The sequence below is a fragment of the Lichenostomus cassidix genome, unplaced genomic scaffold (genome assembly GCF_008360975.1).
Source record: "Lichenostomus cassidix isolate B80296 unplaced genomic scaffold, HeHo_3.0 HiC_scaffold_34, whole genome shotgun sequence".
Classification (NCBI taxonomy): Eukaryota; Metazoa; Chordata; class Aves; order Passeriformes; family Meliphagidae; genus Lichenostomus; species Lichenostomus cassidix.
Genome location: NW_028147431.1, coordinates 2,176,529 through 2,182,652, shown reverse-complemented (window position 1 = coordinate 2,182,652; position 6,124 = coordinate 2,176,529). Strand labels below are relative to the sequence as shown.

Genomic DNA, 6,124 nt, shown 5'->3' with positions numbered 1-6,124 from the left:
CCCTGAAAACCCCAAAATTCACCCTGAAAATATCACTTTGAGACCCCAAAAAACCCAAAATTTACCCCAAAAAAGCACTTTGAGAAACCCTGAAAAACCCCCAAAAAATCCCCCAAAAAACCCACCTTGAGAAACGCGAAAAAAACCCCAAAATTCACCCTAAAAATCCCAAAAAAACCCCAAAAATTTACCTTAAAAAACCCAAAATTCACCCAAAAAAATCCCAAAAATTCACCCTAAGAAAACCCAAAATTCACCCTGAAAATATCACTTTAAGACCCAAAAAAACCCCAAAATTTACCCCAAAAAAACCCCAAAATTGCACTCAGAATACCCAAAAACTGCACAGAAAAAATCCCAAGAAAATCCCCAAAATTCACCCTAAAAAACCCCCAAAAAACCCAAAATTTACCCCAAAAAAGCACTTTGAGAAACCCTAAAAATTCACTGAAAAATCCCCCAAAAAAATCCCCTTGAGAAACCCAAAAAACCCCAAAATTCACCTGAAAAACCCAAAATTCATCTTGAAAAACCCCAAAAAAACCCCAAAATTCACCCCAAAAAACCCCCCAAAATTCACCCTAAAAATCCCAAAATCTACACAAAAAAAGCACTTTGAGAAACCCAAAAAAACCCCAAAATTCAACCCAAAAAACTCCAAAAATTCACCCAAAAAACCTCCAAAATTCACCTTAAAAATCTCAAAATTCACCCTAAAAAACCCCAAAATTTGCCTTAAAAAAGCACTTTGAGACCCAAAAAACCCCCAAAATTCACCCCAAAAAACCCCAAAAATTCACCCTAAAAAACCCCAAAAACAACCCAAAAAAAAACCCCAAAATTCACCTTTAAAAAGCACTTTGAGACCCAAAAAAACCCCAAATTTATCCCAAAAAAATCACTGAAAAAATGCCTTAAAAAAACCCAAAATTTACCCCAAAAAACCCCAAAATTCACCCCAAAAAACCCCAAAATTTGCCCCAAAAAACCCCAAAATTTGCCCCAAAAAACCCAAAATTTGCCCCAAAAATCACTGTGAGACCCAAAAAAAAACCCCAAAGTGCACTTTTTGGAAAACCCAAAAAATCAGGAAAAACCCTAAAAAAAGCACTTTAGGAAACCCCAAAATCCTCCAAAAAATCCCCAAAAAATCCCAAAATTTCAGGAATTTTTCCCGAAATTTCATAATTTTTGGGATTTTTTTCCAGTGCCTTTTATCCCAAATTTTTGGGGGAAAAATTTCTCCAAATTCCCATCAATTTTCCCCAAAATTCCCATAAAATTCCCCAAATTTTTAGGGTTTTTTTCTCCCAATTTTTAGGTTTTTTCCCCAAAATTTTATTATTTTCTCCCCAAATTTTATTATTTTCCCCCAAAAATTTTATTATTTTCTCCCCAAATTTTAGGATTTTTCCCCCAAAATTTTAGGTTTTTCCCCAAATTTTAGGTTTTTTCCCCAAAATTTTATTATTTTCTCCCAAATTTTAGGATTTTCCCCCAAAATTTTATTATTTTCCTAAACTTTTAGGTTTTTTCACCAAATTCTAGTTTTTCACCCCAAATTTTAGGTTTTTTCCCAGAATTTTATTATTTTCTCCCAAAATTTAGGTTTTTTCCCCAAAAATTTTAGGATTTTTCCCCAAAATGTTATTATTTTCCCCCAAATTTTAGGGTTTTTCCCCCAAGTTTTTAGGGTTTTCTCCCAAAATTTAGGTTTTTTCCCCCAAATTTTATTATTTTCCCCCAAAATTTTATTATTTTCCCCAAAAATTTTATTATTTTCTCCCAAAATTTAGGTTTTTTTCACCAAATTTTCGGATTTTCACCCCAAATTTTTAGGTTTTTTCCCCAGAATTTCATTATTTTCTCCCAAATTTTAGGATTTTTCCCCAATTTTTTAGGATTTTCCCCAAATTTCATTATTCCTCCCAATTGCCTTAATGAATTGCCTTAATTAACGAACTAATTAACGAATAAAAACTTCATTTCCTCTCCGAGTCTCTCTGGTTCCTTCTGGAAAACTCCATTTCCCATCATGCTTTGCGCCTTTGGGGTCACTGGGAGGTTTTGACCCCAAAAATCCCAAATAATCCCAAAATAATCCCAAAAAATCCGATTAGCCAAAGCATGGCGCTGGCGCCTGGTGAGAGAGAGAACTCCGGGGAATTTGGGGATTTTTGGGGCCAAAAATGGGAAATTTGGGATGCCTGGGAAAATTTGGGACATTTTGGGGAAATTTTGGGGATTTTTGGGATTTTTTGGGGATTTTTTAGAGGATTTTTGGGGTTTTCAGGCCTAATTTATGTGTCTTAGGAGAGAATTTAAGGGGAATTTGGGAATTTTTGGGGCCAAAAAGTGAAAATTTGGGATGCCTGGGAAAATTTGGGACATTTTGGGAAAATTTTTGGGGTTTTTTTAGGGGATTTTTTGGGGATTTTTTGAGGTTTTCAGGCTTTGTTTAGGAGCCTTAGGTGAGAATTCTGGGGGAAATTTGGGGAATTTTGGGATTTTTGGGGCCAAAAAATTGGATTTTTGGGATCCTGGGAGGTTTGGGAGTCAATTTTGGGGAATTTTTTGGGGAATTTTGGGGTTTTTTGGGGATTTTTTTTGATTTTTAGGGTTTTCAGGCTTTATTTCTGTGTCTTAGGAGAGAATTTAAGGGGATTTTTGGGGACAAAAAGTGGAAATTTGGGATCCCTGGGAAAATTTGGGACATTTTGGGGAAATTTTGGGGAAATTTTGGGGATTTTTAGGGGATTTTTTTGGGTTTTTTGGGATTTTTTAGGGGATTTTTGGGGTTTTCAGACCTAATTTATGTGTCTTAGGAGAGAATTTAAGGGGAAATTTGGGGATTTTTGGGGTTCCTGGTAAAATTTGGGGACATTTTGGGGAAATTTTGGGGATTTTTGGGGATTTTTTGGGGATTTTTTGGGGGGTTTTGGGATTTTTTTGGGGATTTTTGGGGTTTTCAGGCCTTATGGATGTGTCTTAGGAGAGAATTTAAGGGGAAATTTGGGGAATTTTGGGATTTTTGGGGCCAAAAAATGGAAATTTGGGATCCCTGGGAAAATTTGGGACATTTTGGGGAAATTTTTGGGATTTTTTGGGGATTTTTTGGGGATTTTTTAGGGGATTTTTGGGGATTTTCAGGCCTAATTTAGGAGCCTTAAGTGAGAATTATTGGGGAAATTTGGGGAATTTTAGGATTTTTGGGGCCAAAAAGTGGAAATTTGGGGTCCTGGGAAAATTTGGGACATTTTGGGGAAAAATTTGGGGATTTTTTGGGGTTTTTTTAGGGGATTTTTTGGGGATTTTTTGAGGTTTTCAGGCTTTGTTTAGGAGCCTTAGGTGAGAATTCTGGGGGAAATTTGGGGAATTTTGGGATTTTTGGGGCCAAAAAATTGGATTTTTGGGATCCTGGGAGGTTTGGGAGTCAATTTTGGGGAATTTTTTGGGGAATTTTGGGGTTTTTTGGGGATTTTTCGGGATATTTTGGGGTTTTCAGGCCTAATTTCTGAGCCTTACAGGTGATTTTTGGGGGAATTTTGGGGGTTTTGGGATTTTTGGGATCTAAAAATAGAAAATTTGGGGTTTTGGGAGGTTTGGGACTCAATTTTGGGGAATTTTTGGGGATTTTTGGGGTTTTTCTGGGGGATTTTGGCATCATTTGAAGGCCTCAGGGAGGTTTTTGGGGGAATTTTGGGAATTTTTGGGTCCCAAAATTTCAAATTTGGTTTCCTGGGATGATCTTGACTCAATTTGGGAGGTTTTGGGGAAATTTTGGGGGAAATTTTTGGAGAATTTTGGGGAATTTTGGGTCCAAAAATTGGGAATTTTGGGGTTTGAGGTTTCCTTGGAGAAATTTGGGGGAAATTTTGGGGTTTTTTGGGAGGATTTTGAGGGTTTTTTGGGAGGTTTTTGGGGAAATTTTGGGAGAATTTTTGGGGTTTTTGGGAGGATTTTTGGGTAAATTTTGAGGTTTTCTTGGAGGATTTTGGGGTTTTTTGGGAGGATTTTTGGGAAATTTGGGGAGGATTTTGGGGAGGATTTTTGGGGGTTTTTTGGGAGGATTTTGGGGGTTTTTTGGAGGATTTGGGGGTTTTTTGGCTCCCAGCCCCAATTTTGGCTCCCAAACCCATTTTTTGGGACCTCAGATCCCAATTTTGGGTTCCCAACCCCAAATTTTGGGGCTCCAACCCTTTTTTTTGGGATTCCTAACCCATTTTTGGGCTCCAAACCCCAAATTTTTGGCTCCCAACCCCAATTTTGGCTTCCCAATCCCATTTTTGGGGCTCCCAAACCCAAATTTGGGGGTTTTAACCCAAATTTTGGGGTTTCATCCCCATTTTTTGACTCCCTAATGACATTTTTTGGATCCCAAACCCCATTTTTGGGCTTCCTTGACCCATTTTTTCAGCTCCAAACCCAATTTTTGGGTTCCCAATCCCATTTTTGGGACTCTTAAATCCGAATTTTTGGGTCCCAAACACAAGTTTTGGGGTTTAATCCCCATTTTTGGGCTCCCTGACCACATTTTTTGGATACCAAACCCTAATTTTTGGGTCCTAATCCCAATTTTTTGGGCTCCCAACCCCAAATTTTGGCTCCAAAACCTAAATTTTGAGCTCCCAAACCCATTTTTGGGGCTTTCAAACTCAAATTTTTGGCTCCCAACCCCAAATTTTTGGCTCCTAAACCCAAATTTTCAGCTCCCAACCCATTTTCGAGGCTCCCAAACCCGAATTTTCACTTCCCAACCCTAAATTTTGGGTTTTTCTCCCATTTTGGGGCAGCAGGAGGAGCTCGGTGGCTCCTGGCCGAATTTTTTGGTGCTCCAAACCCAAATTTTCGGGTCTCAACCCCAATTTTTTGACTTCCAAACCCGAAATTTTTGGTTCCCAATCCCAAATTTTTGGCTCCCAGCCCATTCTCGAGGCTCCCAAACCCGAATTTTCGGTTCCCAACCCCGAATTTTGGGTTTTTCTCCCATTTTTGGGTGCAGGAGGAGCTCGGCGCCTCCTGGCCGAAGCTCTGGGATTTCCTCCGAAGCTCAAAGCTCAGCAGCTGCTGCGAGTCCTGCAGAGCTCCTTGTTCCAGGCTCTGCTCGGTAATTCGGGGATTTGGGGAAATTTTGGGGGATTTTGGGAAACTTTGGGGTGTTTTGGGATCAATTTCGGGGAGTTTTGGGGGAATTTGGGTGGAATTTGGGGGATTTTCAGGGGATTTTGGGGGATTTTGGGGGAATTTTGGGGTCTTGTTCCAGGCACTGCTCAGAAATTTGGGGATTTGGGGATTTTTTGGGAATTTTGGGAAATTTTGGGAAATTTTGGGGTGATTTGGGATCGGTTTGGGTGGAGTTGGAGGGATTTTGGGTGGATTTGGGGGGATTTTCAGGGGATTTGGGGTGAAATTTGGGAGATTTTTGGGTTCTGCAGAGCTCCTTGTTCCAGGCACTGCTCGGGAATTTGGGGATTTGGGGAAATTTGGGAATTTTTGGGGATTTTGGGGGAATTTGGGGCGTTTTGGGATCGGTTTGGGTGGAGTTCGAGGGGTTTTGGGTGGATTTTGGGGGATTTTCAGGAGTTTTGGGGTGAAATTTTGGGTATTTTGGGGATTTTTTGGGTTCTGCAGAGCTCCTTGTTCCAGGCTCTGCTCGGTAATTCCGGAATTTGGGAATTTTGGGAATTTTGGGAAACTTTGGGGTGATTTTGGGAGATTTTTGGGGATTTTTGGGTTCTGCAGAGCTCCTTGTTCCAGGCTCTGCTCGGTAATTCGGGGATTTGGGGAAATTTGGGAATTTTGGGGAAATTTGGGGCGTTTTGGGATCAATTTCAGGGAGTTTTGGGGGAATTTGGGTGGAATTTCGGGGATTTTCAGGGGATTTTGGGGGAATTTTGGAGTCTTGTTCCAGGCACTGCTCGGGAATTTGGGGATTTTGGGAAAATTTGGGAATTTTGGGGGGATTTGGGATGGATTTGGGTGGAGTTTTGGGGGAATTTGGGTGGAATTTTGGGGGATTTTCAGGGCATTTTGGGGGAATTTTGGGGTCTTGTTCCAGGCACTGCTCGGTAATTTCGGGATTTTGGGAAAATTTGGGAATTTTGGGATCGGTTTGGGATCAGTT

At 40.0% G+C, this 6,124-nt stretch overlaps 1 protein-coding gene across 1 annotated transcript in view; it reads left to right on the top strand.

The window, feature by feature from the left end:
• GABARAP (GABA type A receptor-associated protein) overlaps positions 1–6,124 on the top strand; it is a 44,776-nt gene that overhangs the window by 36,433 nt on the left and 2,219 nt on the right. The gene's annotated exons all lie outside the window — the stretch shown is intronic.